At 40.3% G+C, this 22459-nt stretch overlaps 1 long non-coding RNA gene across 1 annotated transcript in view; it reads right to left on the bottom strand.

Annotated features, from left to right (window-relative positions):
* Positions 1–5162: 5162 nt before the first annotated feature.
* Positions 5163–22459, bottom strand: part of LOC113458865 (uncharacterized) — a 152336-nt gene continuing 135039 nt past the window's right edge. Inside the window, exons 6-8 of the long non-coding RNA XR_003379531.2 lie at positions 12499–21275; positions 11448–11844; positions 5163–8162 (exon numbers count right to left, since the gene is read on the bottom strand). This is a non-coding gene — a long non-coding RNA (uncharacterized LOC113458865). The remainder of the gene's footprint in view (positions 8163–11447; positions 11845–12498; positions 21276–22459) is intronic.

The raw sequence follows: 22459 nt of genomic DNA, 5'->3' as shown, positions 1-22459 counted from the left end.
AACAGATTTCTGTACAGAGGTGCTGTCCTGAGAAAAGACACAGTGGGCCACCCTGCTGCCTTCCAGTAGTGAGTACCAGAAGTGCTCTGGGCAAGCTAAATTTGAAGTCAGCTTTTCATTGGGCAGTGCTTAGGCCATGTCATGTCCAGAGGTCCTTTCCAACACAAACTGTGAATCTGTTCCAGTCATTCCCCTGCAGTACTTGGCACCAAGAAATGGCAACGGCGCTGCATTGATCTGTGCTGACCATATTATCGTAAAAGCACTCCAGCATCAGGAACGTGGGTTGAAAGCTGGGACTCCTTTTAATTAGAGCTAACATGGGTCTGGTCTCCCTTAGAGGGAAGAAATCACAAAGAATGTTCTTGATAGCAGTGAGATTGCCATGTTACAGAAAACACATCAGATCAGCCAGTTCACTGTTTTCACATAGCTCTGTTTCTTTTTCCTTTAAAGGCTCTTGCTTCCATTGCTATTACACCTCATTCCACCTTCATGAAGGAGGTAATACTCAATTACACAGCATTGCTGTAGGTAGTGCATGCCCATGCTGTCATGTGCAGGCACTCCTCTGCTTTCTGGGGCTTCCCAGGCATTCCAGAGCCCTTTTTTTAATCCACCAGCCAGCATTTGATACAGAATCTGGAAATTATTTTGCTGCCAAAAGTGTACAAGGGAGGTGAGAGACAATCTGTCGGTTTCTGCTAGAGTAAACACAAAGAACCATTCTCTCATCTAGTAAAACAATAAGATTAGTCCTTTTATCATTAATTTTTTTTCTCTCCTTCACTGCTTTGTAAACACTGCTTGTATGACATTGCCTCTTATCGTCTGCAAACGGAGTCTGCTTTTGTTGAAGCAGTGTCAATCACAAGGGTTTTCCTGCTCATATACTTAGTGATATGACTGATTGAAAAAGAAGACAGCCTTTCATTTGGGTCTGCAATATGTGACATAGTCACTGTTGGAAATATGAGGAAGGGAAAGAAAACAAAGGGAACAATTTGGTAAAATATAACCCCAAGTCCACTTGCTCTGTCAAAGAGATTAAGATTAAACTGAAGGAGGTCAAAGCTATTAACATTTAGACTATAGGGTATATAAGAAGTTAGTGTCTTGTTAGATATTGGCTTTCTAATTGGCGAGAAGCTTGTTTCTAATTCTTTATGTAAACAACAGCACTAGTAAAAGCTTGGGTGGTCTCAGCATTGTAACCCAGTGGACATATTTGATCCACATCAACCTGAAAAAAATGTCCTCGATGACCAAACTTGCATTTAAATTGTAAATATGTCTCTTGATTCCTTTTTGCCAACTGTGACAGCATTTGCAAAGGGAAAACTTAACAGTGATACTCTGGGGCTGATTTAAATTTGTTTTCCCAAATGCCAAATTCTCCTTCACACCATACACTTAGTTGCAATCTTATTTAGGTTCAGCTCTTTGGACCAAGCAAAAAGATTACTGCAGCCACCAGGAAGGAACACAGACATGACTTGATTGTTAATTAATTCCCATAGCAAGAGTGACTCTTACACAAGTCAGATTATTTATGGAATATCTTTTGCATTTTCAAATCACATTATTATCTGATTTTACAGTGCTCTCTATCGCTTCCTGTCCTAAATCCAATGGCAAGTGAAACAAGTAAATTAGATATCAGCCAGCAAGGTTAGTGATTGGAAGGTGATTTGGTTAATGCTTAGTTGCACTGACCCAGTCCATACCTCATGACTGTATTTAGCAGATCTCGTGTGATGGGCTGACCCTGGTTAGATGTCAGGGGCCCACCAAGCCACTCTATCACTCCCCTTGTCAACAGGATGGGGGAAAAGAAAATAAGATGAAAAATAACCTCATGGATCAAGACAAAGCCACTTTAACAAAACAAACACTATATGTGGAAGCAAAGGAAAACAAAATATTTATTCTCTATTTGCCATGAGCAGACAATGACCAATCACTTCCTGGGAAGCAGGACTTCAGTATGCATAGTGTTTTCTTTGGAAGACAAGGGTAATAACAAATGCTCCCTCTCATCTTTTCTCTTAGCTTTTATTGCTGAGCAGGCATCACATGGTATGATATACCCCTCTGGTCGGCTTGACTTAGCTGTCCTGGCTGTGTCCCTTCCTAAAATCTTTCCCACCCTCAACCTACTGGTCAGAGAAGAATGTTCACAGAATCACAGAACTGCAGAGCCACTGAATCACAGAATCACTAGGCTGGAAGAGACCCTTAAGATCTTCAAGTCCAACCCATGCCCTAACACCTCATCTAAACCATGGCACTGAGTGCCACATCCAATCTCTTTTGAAACACATCCAGGTATGGTGACTCCACCCTCTCCCAGGGCAGATGATTTCAGTACTTTATCACCCTTTCTGTAAAAAACTTTTTCTTAAAAGAAGCTGAATAGAATTGATGCTGTCTGTTGGACAGACTTGATGCTGTGTGAGCCAAAGCGCTAGTTTCTATTCTCAACACCTTTCTAGCTACCAATACAAAGCACAGAACTCTGAGGGTTGCTGTTGGGGAAATTACCTCCATCTCACCCACACCCAATGCATCTGATAATCTCCCACTGTATTAGCATGTTTTCTGAGGATTAACAAGTTTTGATTTGGTATGTGAGCAGCATAACCAGCAATCTCATACAAGGGGAGGGATGAGTGCAGGAAGGGTGACCTTGGGGCCCTGCCCTCCTACACTCTGCCATTATTCCTCGTGTGATCTGCCAGAACTTCATATCTTTCCACAGCTTGTGCTGCTACAGGGGGATAGGCAAACATTCACAGGAGAAGGATCATGCAAAGTTTGAACTGGAAATAATCCTTATAAATTCATTTGGGCTGCTCTGCTAAAATTTGAGCCATAGGTTTTTAACCCTACAAAAGTGTGGATGATGTAAAAGGCAGTGTTCAGTGATCTGTCCCACAGAAAGACCATTACTATGAACCTTCCTGATCCACTGGCCAGTCTCTGTCATCCACTTAGTGGGATTTCTTGCATCACCAGAGGAAGCCCTACATCTAAAACTGCAGTTTAATCATCACCATTTTGCAGTGAATGAATACATTTCCTTGCTCAAGCAGCTACAGCCCAGGGCTTCCTACAAACCTCTTTGAGCACAGAGGGCAGCCCCTCACTGTGACACCCTTAACCGTGCTATCACCTCAGCTTTTAAAATCCATTGCAATCCTTTGATATGAGGAAGGCAGTGTGTGTGAAATTCTCACCCTCCCTTTGGAGCACAGCCTCACTGAGTACAGTGAGGGTCATCAAAGCTTTTCAGGCCAAATTGCCTACAAGTTCCATGTGGCTGTCACCTGACACTCTCTGTTTTATCTTTTCACCTTCCACTGGTCCATCACTCCATGCCCACTGACACAACAATATTGCCACCACAGAAATCATTGCTAGTCTGCCCAGCTCTCACTTGGCCAGATGCTTGTGAAAGCAGGAGAGTATCACTTTACTATCTCATTAGTTAATCCAGTTGGCAATGCTGAGCACACTAGTTTTCTAATGGAAGAGATGGTAGGAAATATTTTCAGGGAGAAGAGTTTTCTTCAAACAGATGAATATTTTGTTATTTTGGAAGGAGCAGGACAGTTTATGTTCAGTTTTGAAAGAAATAAAAATAAAATGTGGCAAAAGCACTGGGGTCATATATACTGACGTGTTCATGAAACGTTTGGCGCTGGAGAGCCTACATTTTTCATCAAAAAAGTAATTTCACAAATCTCCATTCTCCAAGAAATGCATTTGACTGAGTATTTAGAGGCCACAGAAAAATAGATTTTTATTGTTATTAATTATAATGACAGTCCTGAAGAAAAAAGGTCATTTTATGAAAAACAGATGATTTTGAAGAGAAACACTGACTAAAATTACTAACTCTGTTGAACATTGATATAATTTGAAAGATGAACTCATAACTGCAAAAAAAATACATTATAAGGTTTCAAATTTAAATATATACTGGTGTGTTTTAAATGTTTAACATAAACAAACCAAGGATGAACAGAATCATAAGTGAGGTAGCTTCAGAGTGTTCTAAAAAAGCCCTAGCAGGAAACAACTCCAAATGAAATCATCTTGCCTATCTCAAGCCAGAAAGCTGGCTGTCATTTCTAACTTTTTCTGTTAACAGTAACAATACAGCATCAGATCCTAGAACCACCAAAATTAGCAGTGTCTCCCACTCAAGAACCAGTTTCCTGGATTCTAGGGTACAAGTGATACTGAAGCCTGACTCTCTAATCCACCTTACCATCTGGCAATTTGTTGATGGTGAGAGCAACAAGAAAGCATGGAAAGATGAGTCAGGCACTCTGCCCTTTTTAAAATATCAGTTTGGGTGGAACTGTTAAACACATTCCACTTGTTATCCATTCATTTTCCTTGGGAAAGATTCTTTGGAGATCTAGTTCTCTCCTTCTGAATTCCATTTAGTCATGAAAATAGGGCAGAAGAAATAGGCTCAAAGACATAAGTAATTCTTAGTCTGTAGCTTGGTCTGTTACGAAAGAGGGACAAAAAATATGGGGTTTTTGTGTGTTATTAATGCCTTCTACAAGTAATTATCAGAAGAAGAGGGAAGAACTATCACCCTAAGTAAGTATCCATAAAACAAGAAGAAAAATAAATCATGCAGTGTCAGCACTTCAATATGAATAGCATGGTTTGGAGTTTTCATGCCACCAAATTAATATATCCCTGGAATAAGCCATAAATTATAAGTTCCTTAAAAAGTGCTGCATCCAATAATTTTGGAAAGCTGTATACATTATTTTATCCTTATAGATGAAAATAAAATATCATAGATGTAGACTTAAGGAATCAGCGGTAGTTTAGATAAAAGTGATCATGATTTGCTTCTGTTTGTTGTATACAATCAGAATTAAGTCTGGAGCAGTAATATGTATATTTGATGGATTGCAAGAGCCAATTTTGCAAAGCTGAGAACAATTATGAGCTAAATCATTTGGGAGAAAGAAATTAGACAGGAAATGTGGATAATAACTGGAAAGTGTTTAAAAACATTTTACAGAGGTTTAAAAAAAAGAGCCAAAGCTGGACTAAATGTTGACTTGCATAAAAGTGAAACAGCTATGTAAATCAAAATAATTACACCAAAAAAAAAGGCATTTATTAGAATATGAATTAGACAGGAGATAAGAACTACAGAAAATTGATAAGGATGGAAGCAAGAAGTAAGGTTTTTCATCAGAGTTAAGGATAACAAGAAAGATTTGTGGTCTTGACTACACACAACTGTAGCCATCTTAATAATATGTGCAAAAATTTGTATATTGTGTAAATAAATCTGATCTCTCTTGGAAGAAAAAACAGACAAAATCAGTTCTCCTGTAAGAGGACAATGCACTGCTGCTCATTCCAGTAAATCAGGAGAATGTTAAATAGCAATTTAAATCAGTAGACCTGCAGGATTTACAACCCAAGAGATTTAAAAAAGCTGGCTGAAGAAAATTCCAAACCATGGATACTGCTTCTTCCTAAGTCTGAGATGTCCCAAGAAGGACAGGGAAAAAAAAGTGCAAATATCTCACCAGTTTTATTTTTTTAAGTCACATGTGTAACCCAGGTGATTGAAGCCCTTTTAGTCTGAGCTGAAATGATAAAGTAATGTAAAATCTAATAGGGGGCTAGGGGTGTGTATGCAATTCACCCTAAGCAAAATGGTTTAGCAGAAACAAGAAGTTCTCATAAGCCTTCCTGAAAAATTCAGCATATTTACTGCCTTAGGAAGTAAAAAATAAGGCAAATGTTGCCAGGCATATAAAAGACAAGGTGGGCCAGGAAATCGAAGTCCTTCAAAGTCTGCAAAGAACCTGTGAACAAAAACAGCACTAGCATCAGAAAAGTCAGTTTCTGTCAGAGCCCATACAGGTGTGAATAACCTTCCCATAGATAAAGCACATTTGAAAAGCAGATCCTTCATCTTTTGTAGTCACACTTTTTAAGCCCCCCAAATTTAGCAGTTTTTGTAAACTTGTCTCTTCATTTCAAATGTCCTTTTTTCCAAGCTGATATTCAGGCAAGGTTTTTCTGGCCTAGATGCAGGGGAGAAAGTCCTCAGTGAACCTGGTACTTTTTACTGAGGGTCACTCAGAACAAATGTTTACTGTATTAGTACAATTCTGAAACGGTGAACTAGCTCCTAACCAGGTAACAAAGTGAATAATTGGTACAACTTGCTAACTGGTTAGGGTTAACTGTGTGTAACATCTCCATTGATTTATGACTGTCAGGTTCACAGGTTACTTAGATTGTTCAATTTAGCACTTTTCCCCAGCTTTCAATTGAACATTTTGAACCAGGTGTTCAATGGATTGATCGATACAAAGTACAATAGGTCTCTGCACCAGTCCATAAACAAAGCTGATTTTTATAGCCTTGGTGTGATTTAAACCTTTCACACTTTAAAACATTCTGCAGCACTCTTGCCATGTAAGCATATGCTTCTCTTCACTTTCCTTAATTGACATCAGATTGTGCCTGAGCAACACGCAGGGCAATGAAAGCTGCTGTGTGCCTGGAGGGCCTGATCCTGCAAATGTGTGTGCCTGACACTGCATGCAGGTAAGTAACTCCTTTGATCCCAGTGAGGCTATTCACATATATAACCCTGTTAAGTGGAATTAGTTGTAAGGGAAGGACTGACATTTGAATATTGAGCTTTGTGGTTAGGGAGAGCTTTCCTAGCACTCAGAGGTCACAGGGAAAGGCAAATCTCATTTGTTCAAAGTGACTTACGCAATTTGCGCGAATTCTCCTTATGTCAGGTTCCCTCCTCCCCGTAAAAACAAACTCTTATGTTCACCTTTGCACCTTGCCCCCCACCTTGTGACTGTACATATCACATGCCATTTTGTAGGGACTCATGTTCACCTGCCAGCTGAATTTGACGTCTGGCTCAGGGAGGAAAAGGCAGAACATCAGGAGAGGATTGAAATACAGATGCAAGCCCCAGGAGTCCTCAGTCTGTAGACCCCTTACTGGATGCCAAACTCTGGTCTGCACCAGAGCATTTGAGTGAACACACCAGATATCTCATCCCCCATTGCATGATTTGGCCCAGCTTTTACTCTTTCAATTAGCAAAAACTAGGGTTTCAAAGGTTTGGAGAACGAAGACCTTGAATCAGGTTTTGAGGAGGACCTCACTCTCAGGGCTGCTTGGAGTGCAGATGGCAGAGCAGGGGAGGCTCTTCAGTTCTGAAGCCAGGGTTACTTTCGTGAGGGAGCTGAAGAGGAAAGGGCTGCTCCCACTTTCTTTCCCCAGCCCGTGTCACTGACCTGCCGTTCACACATACACACCCATCACATCGCTCCTGAGTAAGTGCTGCTTGTCTGGCTGACCTTCGCCGGAGATTTCTCCAGTACAGAGAGAGTCTGTCTGAGTAAATATCCCTCAGGCATGTGGAAAATGGGTAGGGATAACAGATGAAGTCAACACATGGAAGAATTTACTGTCTTACCCGGAGGTAAGAAGCAGATCCTCCTTAAGTACTTAAACAACTACAAATGTTTTCAACTCAGTGTTGGTATAAAATAATAATGAAAATAACCAGTCCTCCTTCCTTTTAAAAAGTGGGAAGAGAAGGGAAGTGGAGACAAGGGATAAGGGGCAGAGGAAGGTGAGGGGGGAGGAAGGAGAAGGGGAAGAGAAAAAAAGGATAGCTCTCTGAGCTATCGCCACAATCCAGCTTTCATCTCACATACTAAAAAGGCACAGAAAATGTGAAACAGTTGCAAAAGTCTTAAAGAGCAAGTTAAATGACTACCACAGACCGGGATCTTTTAATATCTATTGAGCTGAGTGTCACAGACTACACATATTTTTGCATTTAACACAGCTTTAAATAGTATACATAAATGCATGTCATTGAGCAGTGACAGGAGAATCAGGCAAGTACTTTTACTTTAAAAATATCTTCCTTCTGTGTTGCTGTTTCACCTTGAAAAAGTGCCATATTCAGCATCCCAGGCCCTGGACCCTGAGCACCTTCCTTTGACATCAGTCCCTGTGGATCAGCCTCTTTGAGCCGAGCAGAAGTGTTTGAGAAGAGGTCAAGTTTGGCCTCAGAGGGTGTATTTTGAATCAGCTTTCTTATGATCTTATTCCATCAAAACCTGTAAAAAGGAAATGAATCATGTTTGGATTTCTGCAAGAAGTTGGGGATTATGCAAACTATTTCCTGGTACATTATAAGGAGAAATGGTTATTTTTATAAATAATGTATTTATCTAAAACTGTAGCCAAATAAAAGGCTCCCATTCCTTAGCAGTTAGATACAGAAACTGCCATAATTTAACAAACTGCAAATGAAAACATAACTCCTTTATGAAGCCACCCTCATAAAATAGATCTTGTTACAAGAAGAAGTTGCTGTAAAGTAGAAACAGCACTAAGAGCAGAACAATGTGAGTCTGGAATGAGATTTTACCTTAAATGCTATTCAGTAAATGAAAAGAATCATTAAATATATTACAAGCTATTACTAGAACAATCCATCCAAGTATTTTTTATTGCCATCTTCTCTTACAAACTCATTGAAAATTTTTAGGGAAAGAGGCTGGAAAATCAAGAAACAGCTAGTTTTATAAGGAATTAATATAATTTTATTGATGATTTCAAGGCCAGTAGAGCTGCCACCAATGACCTGGGTGAGGCCCAGTGTTGCCTCTCGGGCACTGTAGAACTGGACAGCTGAGTCACAATGAATCTTTGAGACACTGATGTTCACTTTCTCAGAAAAGGAGAGAGTCTGATGATGGTTTAGCCATTTTATTGTTGCCAGTGTCCAGATCTTAACTCGCTTGAATGTGAGGACGCTCCTTCTAAAGCTACATTTGCACCTGTGCAGTGTTTGTATAGTGTTTAGCACAGTGGGCTGCTTTCAGCTCTTAGACACCAAAGACACTACGGAGACACTATGGCTCTGCTGCTAGTTATGATGAGCATGGATATGTTGGTTTTCACTCAGGAAAAGGTTGCTAGATTGTCATTAAGTAACAGACCCAAAAACAAGACAGAAAAATTGAATGGAATCATAAAATACAGAATATGCTGAGTTGGAGGGAACACGCAAAGATTATTAAAGTCCAACTCCTGGCTCTGCACAAGACATCCCAAGAAGCACACTACGCGCCTCAGAGCATTGTTTAAATGCTTCTTGAGCTCTGTCAGGCTTGGGCTGTGACCACTGCCCTTGGGACCCTGTTCCAGTGCCCAGCTTCCCTCTGGGTGAAGAATCTTTTCTTAATATCCAGCCTAAACCTCCCTGGCACAGCTTCAGGACATTCCCTTGGGCCCCTACATTGGTCACCAGAGGAGACATCAGTGCCTGTCCCTCTGGATCCCCTCCTGAGGAAGCTGCAGACTGCAATAAGGTCTCCACCTTCTCCACTCTCAATATCCCTCTGACAGAAAGTTGTCCAGCCATATATCTGCTAAATAGCTTGTAGACGATAGTAGTGTATAATTAGAACCATTGGCATTTTGGTTATTTTTAAGCTATTTTCAGGATTTACCTGAAAATAGCCATACATATGTTGCATTGATTAGAATACCACACTGTTTTAATTTTAAATTAGCTTTTAAAATAAAAATTGGTGTAATAAAATAGAAGTATTTTTTTTTTATTTTGGTGTAGAGACAGTTGCATATGAAAATTATTATAACTAGTTTATAACATTTGACAATCCCATTCTTGATCAAAATTAAAGATATTTACTGATTTAAAAATTCACAAATTAAGCCCTTTGAAAACTTTTGTGCAAACAACTTCAGATCCTCAATTTCTAAATTTCTAATGGTGTTCATTTTTTATTTTTTGGCCATATCCCTAAAAGAACCCCAAACTATTAAACAAATGTTAGGCTGAGCTGTGTCCAGACAACAATCATGAATTCTGCAAAAATGGTCTTTTTGAAACTCTTCATTATTAGGGCACCTCTTATAAAAAAAATATCTGCCCTGCAATATCTCAAATCTATTAATGTCTGTTATAAATTTCCCCTTTCTGCACTGGAATGACAGACACAGAACTGCACTTCAAGGAATTAAATTCCATAGCCAGGTAGCTTAATTTGCCAATCCGTTTCATCCATAAAACATAGTCTACACACATGGATCACATTATTGGGAATTCAAAGGTGAATGAGAAAGAGCAGCTGAGTGAATAAGGAACAGAGGATGCAGGCATATCCCAAAAGCTTTTTCTAAACAAGTACCAAAAATCTTAAAATTAAACCACCACTATACCAAATGGTCTCAGTCAGACACAAAATTACCCATATTCAGCCATAAGCAAGGCCAGACCTCTTGAAACTGAGTGTTACAGAAAGGTCTCAGCTCCAGAAAAACACCAGTGGCTTGTTAAACAAAATGAAACATTAGCATTTAGACATAGACAAAACAGCCTGGGATGTAAACCTGCCCTAAGTTCATGGCAGCTTCAGACAGAAAACACACAAATAGATGAGACTGTCCCAGGTCATCTGTAGAGCACTGGTCAAACACAAGAGCCTGAAGCCTGGTCAGCCTTTTATTAAGAGAAGGACCTTTTTGAGAACTGTAGAGCAAATTAATTGATTTGGTTTCAGGTAAGACTATTTCAACCCTTGTTTCCCACATTGCCTCCTGCAGTGGAAATATTACCTTGTCATGTATACAGTGCAGAGAACTTCAGGATGGTAATGAGTATTGAGCCAACATTTCTCTTAGTGGCCAGTTTCCTAAATGTGGGCAGGCAATCATATGCACATGCACTAATCAAGCTTCTCTCTTTCCACAGGAGGCTGCTTAAAGAGATATATGGTAGTAGGATTTGTGCTATGTTGCTCAGGGACTAGGGAACAGATGGAGAAAATTTAATTCCCAGGGCCTATGGCTGCTAGGGGATTCCCTTGTGCCACTTAAGTCTTTGAAGTAAAAAGAAAGAAAGTTTCTCAAACCACAAAAAGAAAATTTTACTCCCTACTAACTTGTCTATTTATTTTAAAAAACTCTTTCAGCAGAGAAAACATTTCTCTGCAGGAGATATAACAGCTGCCCCAAATCCGTGGAGCAATCCCATGGTGTACACTTGTGGCTGTCCTGCCAATTTCCTTTTTAACTAAACCACAAAATGATGGGATGCCAACCACAAGAGAGCAAATTATTCTGATGTTCGGCACTTACGTGTGGAGAATATTAACTGACCCCTTTTTTTGATTAATTGGACCTTTTAATGCCATTAGGGACAGGGTTAGGTTATAGTTTCCCACTGAGTGGGACAGACAAGTGACACAAAGCGCTTATAAATCACCCAGCTCACAGGGGCTTCAGCAGCCGTGTAAATATACAGATGTGGACAAACTAAAAGTTAATTGTGTTGTTAGTCTCATGAACAGAAACACATAGACAAGTGTTACCTTGAAGAAAACAAGCTAATTTTAATAATGGTAAATGCAGTTGTTATTGATGACAGCTGGCTGCTGGATTGAAGCATCTCAGGGTTCTCAGTCAAAATTCAGGAAAGCCAACAGGACTTGGCAATGTAGCACAGGAGTCACCAGCACGAAGTGTCAGACAAGTGTGGCTGTCACCAGGCAAGGGGGTGATGTGCAGGACATGGCTGTCCAGTCTGAGAAGCCTCCTGTCAGGGCATGCTGCTTGTTTACTCCACTTTGAGCAATGAAAAATGCAAGTATTGAGGTTGCTGCCAGGAGAGGACTGAAGACAAGTCAACAGGAACCAAATTCTTGTCCCTTTTAAAGCCATGGGGTTTGCTTCCCTTCTCTCCTCTGGCCTCTAATTTCCAGTCAATATCTAAGAGAACAAATGAAGATAATATTTAACCTGCAATTTAAGCCATGGCAGAAGAAAAAGTGACCAAAGTAGTGCTGGGGATATTTTAGCTAACAGAGCAGTTAGCTGCTCTTTTGTTGACTCAGCTTAAAAGAGTGAAAAATGTTTGTATTTATTTTAGGAAAACATCAAAGGAGCATCCTTCCAACCCTGACTATAGCCTCTAGGTACTTGTGGTGATTACTGCAATAGTAGCTCTTTTTTGAACTTATTCCTTGGAATAGGAGTCTAGCTTCTTTGGTCTTTTCTCTTCTATCTCACCCTGTCAGAGAGTGGAAAGCAGTTGCATCCCTGAAATTGAAGTCCATACAAAGACTCATTTTCAGGTTTCAGTTCAATACATACAAGGACTTATTTGCAGGTTTCTGTTCCCAGTGTGGAGCTGGAATGGGATGAAGGGGGATTTAATTGTGTTATAATATCCCTGCCAGAGGAGCAGTCTGGAAAATTACATAGCATTAGGATATAATCTCCCTCTATCTTTTGACCCTCATGTTCTCACTTCACCTGCTCCAGTCTCTCAGAAAGTGGCCAGCCCAGCTGAAGGAGGGTGTTTGCAGGCTGCATCAATCCAAGAATGTGAATTGGACTTACAACCCCTTTGTGGGAACCTACCTTGAGGCGCTCCCTGAATTTGAAGCAAAATTTCACCCTACACATGGCCTCTTCACCAAAGTTCCTCATTCAGTGGCTTAAACTTGGTTTCCACCAAAACTAGTGCAAGCCCCAACTTGTGCCATAGCATCCTCCAGCTGCAGGTGGGGAGAGTGCAGACACACACCCTGTGAGATCCTGCACGCTCTCCCTTCACCCACCCTTGTGTCCTAACCCCACAGAGGGACAGCCAAATGCCTGGCACTGAGGGCATGCAGCCCCATCCCACCCTGCAGGAAGCAGCAAAGGGTCAGGGACAAGGAGATGATCCTCTTGGGGAGAATCTAGGCAAACATTTCACACAAGGAAGCATGCAGCATTAAACCTCATGGCTGTCTCTATGCAGAGATCAAATTGCCCCTTCTCTGGCAGAGCCTAGCACAGGGACATCCCCGGGCTAAACGATCATCTGGGCTCAGCAGAGACGGACTGTGGCCCCAAGAGAGGGGGTGAGAGGTGAAAGCTGCTTGGTTCCCTCTCTTACATGCTGCCCCAATGCACAGGAAAATCAACAGGCACCAGAAAAAGGCACGTGAAAAAGGAGAAGTGCAAATTACCTTTTCACTTCACAAATGAGGAGGGAGAGGCAGGACAAACTCCTGCTCTCAGGTCCAATTCCTTTCATGTATACTTCCTGGGGCAGTACAGTTATGTGCCTGTCTAATAACTCAGTCCAGCTCCAGGTAAGCAGTCATTAGTTTTCGTGGGAAATGCTCAAGCAGTAAGATACAAAAGTGGGTAAATTTATTCAGTCCTCAGTGCTGAAGTATATATAGAGATGTATAGATAATGCACATAAAAATACACATACAGGGGTACACACACATAAAGAAAAATAAAAATAGATAGATCTGGTACTACTTTCTGTAGGGTTGGAATGGAAAGAAAGAAAAAGAGGGGGACATATGAATTTAATAATCTCAGGCATAATTGCCATGAGTAAATGTTAATGCATAGGGATGAACTTTTATTTTTACTTTATACATATTAATAGCCTGCCTCTTTGTGAAAGAGTGACATCAGACATTGATAAATTTGACAGAAGTGAAAGGAAAAAATGGTTGCACTATTAGGAACATTCCTGAGGTGGTGTTGAACGGTGGCTTTGATATATCAGCCTTCAGTTTCTGAGCACATTCGTATTAACTTGTGTGTACATCCAGAATTCAAATGAGCTGCTCCTTTAGATGCTGACTTTTAGCAGCAGTCCCACCAGACAGGCTGAAATCAAACCTACAGTTTCAGAATGTGGTATAGTATAATTTTCTCAGTACAGTTTGTGCCTGCTGACTCTCTCAGAAGATTAGAGAAAGAGGAAGCATATAGCAGGTCGTTAAAGATCCACACAAGGCTGAAGAGTGAAAAAAAATCTTCAATGAACACACTGCTCCAAGTACACCCTCCTATGCCAAGAGATCCATGCAAGGCTGTGTTTATAATATTGCTGAAAACAGAGAGATGACAAATTCCTTGGAATGTATTCACTTAAAGGCAAGTGAGGACTAACCACTGATATCTGAATGCCTCGAAAACATCTGAACATTGGTGCATTGCCCAACATGGATGCTCTTTATAACCCTTCAGGAAACCTCTGAGAAAACAGTGCTACACCTGCAAGATATGTATTTGTCTGGAAACATCCTACCAGTACAGTAAGTGTCTGAGAATCTTACAGTAAAGCCAGCATGCACAGGTGCATCACATGGCTTAGGATTCACAGTGAGGAATAAAGAAAAAGCTGAATCCAGCATCTTTTTCTCATTAGTCCATTGCTTTTAAAAACTAGACATCAGGAGGCTGGAATTTTAAGATGGGAGTTAATACTACTGACACACACTTTGAGCAGCTTCAAACCAAAGGGGGGATAAAAAAAAAATACAACCAAGAAAGGAAAATATTTGGGAAGTGGAAAAGAAGGCAGCCATAGAAAATGAATATATAAAGAGAAGAAACAGAGATGTGTGAATGTGTGCTAGATTATATTCATTAGTTTACCAGAAAATTTTGGTTTGAAATTTGGGCAATTCAGTAAGATTTCTGTTACAATGTCTGCTTCCAAAAGACAAAAGGAAAATTATTTTTGAAAAAGTAAAGTATTGAATAACGAGTTTCCCCTCCTTTTCCTCATTAGAGTGCAAGTACTTGCATTAGAGTGCAAGTACAGATGCAAAAATTAGAAATAAATATTCACCTTTCTGTTCAATACATAGAAATTAGGTTTTTATCTACTTTTTATCTAGTTTCATACAACAGTTAAAAATATTGGATTTTTTTCCCTTTTAAAAATATCTGTCTCCTTTTGGAAAGCAAATGTAGGACATCATCTATATTTTTACTTTTTTTTTTCAGGTGTCAACTATAAGACTTCTGGCAAATTAATTAGCCTGTATAGCCAAGATTATGAGTAGCAAACTAATAACAAACATTAGCTCTTCTATGTAGAAAAAACCCAAGCATTTGAATCTATTCAAGACAAACAGTTTTTATCAGGCCTACTGTATATTTGAATCTCTCAATGCCTAGTATCACAGCATGCCTAGTAGTTAAAGATAATTGAAGTAATAATGCACCTGTTAACTGTGGAGATACTGTGCCTAGCATCAGACTGCTTAGAATTACTAACACAAACTGGCTGAAGGGCTGAGGATGGAATTACTAACACAAACTGGCTGAAGGGCTGAGGATGCAGTTTGCATGTTCTTGCTGGCAAAGAGAAGCCTCACACCCTCATCCTGTTATCAGTGAAATAAGGCAAGAGTCCTTTTATTTCAGAGCAGAGGCCACAGCCTAACAGACCAACCATCTCACTGATTTTCTTCTTCATAATCAGGTGGGCCAATTTCCCTCTTTTTCAATTGCCAGAAACAAGTGGGTTTTTATTAATATCTCTCTTAAAAGTACTCCAAATTCTTACTTGTGCTCTAAATTGCTGCTTAGTGATTAACTCATCTTTTACCTTCTCTTAAAGAAGCAAGCCTCTTCAAGATGGGACTTGAGTTTTCCCTCACCCCATGTTTTCAGCATCATCAACATCAGCATTTTAAGTAAGCATCACTGTCTAAAGAGCAGATTGCTTATGCATGACAGAACTGCTCAAATACTGTGCTCCTATTCAGCAAAAAATATATTCAAAGACCATAGATAAGCAGAAAGACATTATTTAAAAGATCCTGTTTTTAGTAAGCAATATGCTTACTGTAAGGAGAGAGGTGTTTTATTTAACTGGCAATGACTACTCTTATTCTGAGCTGGCAATAGCCTGCAACAACAAATATATCCAAGTGTTTTATTCAGCCGTGGATACTCATTTTCCTCTTCCTGCAGACACATTCTTTCTATGTGTCCAGTGGCTAGAAGCCAAGAAACTCATTTCACGCTTGGTAATTCATTGCTAATCAGTGCTAATCTGTTTGGGAAAACATGTGTGGCTCAAGCACAGAGAATCAGATCACTTTGGCTGCTTTGCTGGTGACAGTTCACCACCAAGAGCAGCTCTCTGACCTCTTCCATGGGACCCACACCAAGGTTCACTTACTCATGTAAGTTGTTCCATACCAAGAATTTTTCTTTTTGAGATGTGGACATTTAAAACGAAAATAACAATTAATTTTGGTGCAATGTGCCCCAATTTCATAATTCACATCTCTGGGATCAGTAGTCACTACTAATACAAGTTTACCACTGCAAAGCTTCTGGGAGCCTTCCTTGGTCTTACAGAGATATACTCAAATGAAAAAAAAAAAAAAAGGGGAGAGAGCTTTGTAAGGAAGGCGCCAGCTTTGCTTTGAATTTTTGGCACTTTCTATGAATTTCTATGGGGCAGATATCCATCAGCCCAACATTTTATATGGGCAACGATTAGGAGCAAAATTTGTATCACAGAATCACAGAATATGTTGAGTTGAAAGGAACACACAAGGATCATTGAGTCCTACTCATGGCCCTGCACAGCACCATCCCCACAAGTCACACCATGTGCCAAAGAGCATCATCCAAATATCTCTCAAGCTCTGTAAGGCTTGGTACAGTGACCACTTCCCTGATGAGCGTGTTCCAGTGCTCAACCACTCTTCTGGGTTAAGAACCTTTTTCTAATACCCAACCTAAACGTCCCCTGACACAATTTCTGGCCATTCCCTTGGGTCCTGTCACAGGGGACCACAGAGAAGAGATCAGTGCCTGTCCCTCCTCTTCCCCTCACAAGGAAGTTGTGACAGCAGTGAGTGAGGTCTCTCCTCAGTCTCCTCTGGACTAAACTGACCAAGTGACCTCAGCAGCTCCTCATACAACTTCACCTCCAACCTTTCACCATCCTCATGGCCCTCCTTTGGAGGAGGCCATTAAGGTCCCCAATGGTTTAATGTCTTTTATGTGTTGTGTCACCCAAAACTGCCCCCGGCACTTAAGGTGAGGCTGCCCCAGTGCAGAGCAGGACAATCGCCTCCCTTGCCCATGCTGTCTGATGCCTCTGAGGACACGCTTGGCCCTCCTGGCTGCCATAGCACTGCTGGCTCATGTCCAACTTGCCAGAACCCCCAGGTCCCTCTCATGGGACTGCATTCCCCAGTCCATATGTACGCCCAGGGGTGGTCCACAAACACAACCCTGAAAATTGCAGCTTCCCCGTAAAAACAAATGTTGCCTGGGAAGCAAATGGAAACAAATACCCCAAACTTAGTGAAATCTACCAACACTTGGCTTTGAAACCCTGGGAAGATGCTCAGACAACAAATATTGATTTTACTTCATGCAAAATAATGTTTATGTTACTGCTGCAAGATTCCGTCCCTGATACTTTCCTGTAGGCGTTGAGCCATATGTTTCTGCAGTACAGCAAAGGCACAATTGAGCTCCTCTGTGGGACGCCGCCCTGCCAACGCCAGCACTCTCCCAGGCAGCAGCACTGCAGAGAGGAGCCAAGGCACACGCAGGCTGCGGGCACTCCTGCGTCTCACCCTCCATCCCAGGGCTGGATTTTGAGCCGAGGCTGCTGAGGCATGTCTCAGCTCAGCTTGACGGATCCGTCGGGTGGTTATTCAAATGCGATGTTGTCCCAGTCTCATCTGGAACGCCTGCATGACAGCATTTCCCACTCACCCAGCTTATTTTTTTTTAGTCATTAAAAATAAGACAGCGCGAGCCTCTGAGAAACCTGTCTGTAAAATAAAGGTCTGCATTAAAGCCAGGTATGAAAAACTGTCTTCCTGACAAGCAGTTGCTATTTGGGGGTGCATCTATCTCTCAGGGAATCGGTTATGTGCCAGCAACAGAGAAACAATCCCATACAAACAGCAACATTAGGGGAATCTTAAGGCTAAAATTTAAGCACTAAAAAGACAGAGTGCACCTCAGGAAAAGCTAGATTAGCTACCATATCACTGCTTGCAAGCATGCATACAATATTACTGCCCTTAATTAAACAGATATGTTTTCTCTCTGATAGAATGAATCAGATGGTCTTCTAGATTTTTTGTGTTTAGCATATATTAACAATTTATCTCTTTTCTGTGTGTCCATCATTTAATTAGCATAAAAGCCCCCTAATCCAATGTTTGCTTGGTCATCTTCATGACATATACTCCTATCTCAAAGGTACTCATTTTAATAATTTCATCAGTACAGATGTACAATGCATTCCACAAGACATTTTTCTCTTAAGAGACAGATGCACTTCTTAGCAGTAATTCATTACTTATTACCTCGCAAGCTGTTTTTCAGACAAATAAGCTCACAGTTCCATTACGAGTATCTTTTAATGATGTTTCTGTTTCAGATTGCTTTATCATTGGAGTCTAATCCAAATTTCACTGAACTTTCCCATTAATTTTAGTGAAAGGCTCTGTTCTTCATTTTCCAAGCAGCTCAAAGCACATCTCAGGAAAATCTGTACACTATTTATTCAAAAAGACATTTTAAAATAGAAAGCAAAATATTTCTTTAGCATTAAATCGCTTCTCTAATGAGCAAAACCTCCTACAGAGGTTTTTCACTAGTTAGCTGAGAGCACATCCTAGAACACAGTAAGTGAAAAAAACCTGCATGCTGAATGATGAATGGGAGCAGGGTGTTTTCAGAATTACTTCAGAGGGCAGCGCAAATGAGTTTCATATGTAGCCTTGCAAAATCATCATGTTGGGCAAATTTGAAAACTTATTCAATATGGTAATGTTAAGCCTGAGAACAGATAGATTACTGAGGGTGTTAGAAGAATAAGGTGGTCTCTGGATCTCTGGGCTATGCACCAGCTATTCCATGCTTCTAAACACGACAATGAATCTTGGAAGATTTCATGCTAGGGAACACAATCTGTAAAGAGACACAACACTGAAGGGCAGAATCTCTGTAGAGTGACCCTTTCCTTTATTGCACTCTCCTGAGATTCCACCTGGATTACTGCATCCAACTCTGGAGCATCCAAATCAAGAAGGACACCGACCTGTTAGACAGCTTCAGAGGAGGGCTACTACAGTGATCAGAGGGCTGCCACACTCCTCCTATAAAGTCAGACTGAAAGAGTTGGGGTTGCTCAGCCTGGAAAAAAGAAGGCTTCAAGAAGACCTTACAGCAGCCTTCCAGTCCATAAAGGGGACTACAAGAAAGCAGCAGAAGGACTAATCACAAGGACATGTAGTGATAGAACAAGGGAAAAATGGCTTTACACTAAAAGAGGGCAGGATTAGATTAGATATTAGAAAGAAATTATTTACTGTGAGGGTGGTGAGGAACTGGAACTAGTTGCCCAGAGGATTTGTGGATGCCCCATCCCTGGAAGTGTTCAAGGCCAGATTGGATGGGGCTTTGGGCAACCTGATCTAGTGAAAGGTGTCCCTACTATGGCACAGGAGTTGGAAGTAAATGATCCTTAAGGTTCCTTGCAACTCAGGGCATTCTGTGACTGCCCTGCAATTCTCTGCACTAAGCATATTTCTGATTACTGGAACCCTGAACTTCACACTGCAAAGGACTTAGGTCTTTGAGGACCTTCTGAAAACCCTGCCTTATTTTATAAATTCCTTGATCTTGTGTATTTTACAACCACAAACCTCTCCAATCATGCCCACTCATTAAATTGATTGGAACAAACTATGAGCACATGGGAAAGCCAAATCAAACTGGGATTTCACTGTGATAAACATGGTGATCAGAAAATGCCAAAAGGGAATAATCTGTTTAGGCATGAAGCAGGAATGTCAATATCCCCCAGTTCAGTGGTCGTCCTTAATGGTTATGAGATTTCAATACTTCTATCATGATTCACTCTTGAAAGGAATTCTAAAACTTTTAAAGAATACTGAGAATATTGCTGTGTAGAGAATTCACCCATATCTTACCTCTTGATTTCCTCCTCTCACTTTTCTCCAAACTTAAAAATTCTGGTGTTTTTTGCTGTTAAGTAGATTCTATGGTTTCAATGATTTGGAAAGAGTAAATGAGAATTTTTTAAAATTAAGTAGTTTAAAAATTAACTTCATAACTATGTTTTATTAAATTAGGAATATTAAGTAGTAGTCCCTCATACTTCATATAAAGAGAAGTAAAGGGAGGAGTTATCCTAAGGGCACCTTATCATGGGGGACAGCTATGCTTTTCAAAATAGTCAACCAGCCAAATACTAATTATCTATAATTTATATTTTTTTTTTTCTATAGTGTGGGACTGCTGATTGACCCCCTGGTTATTAGAAACTGAGAGGACTTGTTAGACAATCAATTTTCTTTCCTTGTCACAACAAACTTGTTCCCTGTAGTTTCTTCTGTAATTACTTATTCAGCAGTTTATTAAAACCTAAAAAAGAAAAGGACTTGTCATTCTTTTCTGAACTTTTACAAAAGAATGAAGAGATTTAAGCAAGAGAAAAAAATGAGATCCTGTATTCCTGTCTTATCAATATCAGAAAGTCATCCTAATAAGGATTATTCCTACACTGACACCACAGCTCTTCCTGTTTCTATAAAACTATTCACAAGTTGCATATATTTCCATATTTGATCTGCATTAATATTAAAATCCTCCTGAAGTTTCTGGAAAGATTTACATGTTTTATCATCAGATAAATCCTTTATTATCTTGTCCCAAAAGTTCATTCTTCTTTAAAATGCAATAAATATTTAATTTGAACAAACAAAGCAAAAGCAATTAAGGAAAAGAGGTGCCCTAAGAAAAAGAGAAATCTGAAGATTGAATTCACAACTGCATTTGCTGTCTGTGTAAGAATTTCTAGAGTCAATATCAAATAGAAAAAGAAGTAGCAAACACCAAATCTCATATGTAGAAGTCAGAAGATACACCAGGGTATTATCCTCAAGCATTACATTACCATGCACTGATATATTGGATGGATGAGTAGCAGATGAGACAAGATGTTGCTGTGGTTGCTGGAGACAGAATGCAAGAGGCAGGTGGCATGACGGGACTGAATAGACAGCAAACCCTCCTGTAACCCTGACAGGAGGAAGTGGTAAGCAAAACTCAGTATCTTTTGGACTTTGTTTCCCAGGAGCTAGAAGGTGTTGAAAGGTTTTATTTATTTATAGTCAATCTTTTGGAGTTGTAAATCTCACAAGAAGCTGCTCAGGAGACCAGAGACTTCTCAAGAACATCACACCTTGTGTTGCTTAAGCACTTTGCATCCACCTTCCTAGAAGTGTGCAGAGGTTTGCATGGAGGGAGGCATCAAGAAGAGAACACGGGGGAAGAGAGGAGGACCCAGAAGCTCTTCTTTCATTTGTGCAAAAATACTACAAGAAAAGAGTGAAATAGATTTAAAGGGAGATAATGATAGAAGTGTTGGGACTTGTGTCTGAGGCAAATTTCATTGTCTTTAAACATAGCCTAGATCTCAAATACAATTTCTATTTCACTCAGAATATACACAGCAAATGCTGCTGGTCTCACTCCTGATCTTTCCAAGCAGTTTTCTCCTACAGTAAAAAAAAAAAAAAAATTCGTCTTTATCTTATTTGACTATCTCTCTTTTTGTCCCTGCTGTGTCTTGCAATCCCCATCTCTGTGCCATCTGTCAGTGAGACAGGCCAGGGAAACACAGAACCACTGGTACTTACAACTCTTGAAACTTCTGGATAAATCATTAGAGAACATGCTACAGGGAACAACTTCACAATGACAGGGAAATAAAATCAATTTTATAATAAGTATTCTCGAATTCTTTTTTCCATAGGGTCAATCCTCAGTCATTCCCATAGAAAACTCTACCCAAGAGGGAGGAAAAGAGAAAAATTGTCTGAGGTTTCCCTCTGAGAACATTTACTTCTTCCTTAGAAGTGTGGGAATTTGCTCTCCATGCTCTGTGGAGCAATGGTGAGGGGATTAGTCTACAACTCCATTAGGTTTTCCCAGAGCCACAGAGGCTGTGCAATTTCTAGCTCTTTTGTAAATGATAGTTTGCTCAAAAGGCCTCCTGTTACACTTGAAATATAGGACAGGTGTTACCACTTTAGCTATAGACCCACACAGAGAACCCAGAGACAGAGGAGTGAGGTGGTGCCTTGGGGTGCACAAACACTTTTAATTTATAAACCATACAAAAAACACAACAGGGGTTGGGGGGCTCTCAGGTAAAGATTATATGGAAAAATGTGTTTTCTATTGACATTGTTACTTTAGAGTGGAGTTGAAAGTTTCCTGAATAGGAAATCAGCATCCAAACTAGCACTAAAACATTGGTGCATCATGCAGGACAACACTGGGCTTTAGTACAGGTCTTATTATCATATAAAAAGCCACCAAGCCACTGTGCCTCTAGGATTGCTATCTGCAGAACACATAATCTTTAACCTGTCACAAGTCTTTCTTGCTCTCAGAATTCGTTCTATGTGATATCCTTCTCCTTCTATTTCCATTTCAGAGTAAGCTCTTTTACCTCCTCCCACTCCACTAAAATGCAGATGTGTCCCTGCAGCTG

Source organism: Zonotrichia albicollis, chromosome 3 (genome assembly GCF_047830755.1).
Source record: "Zonotrichia albicollis isolate bZonAlb1 chromosome 3, bZonAlb1.hap1, whole genome shotgun sequence".
NCBI lineage: Eukaryota > Metazoa > Chordata > Aves > Passeriformes > Passerellidae > Zonotrichia > Zonotrichia albicollis.
The sequence above is the reverse complement of the archived record's forward strand: the minus strand, read 5'-3'. Positions and strand labels throughout refer to the sequence as shown.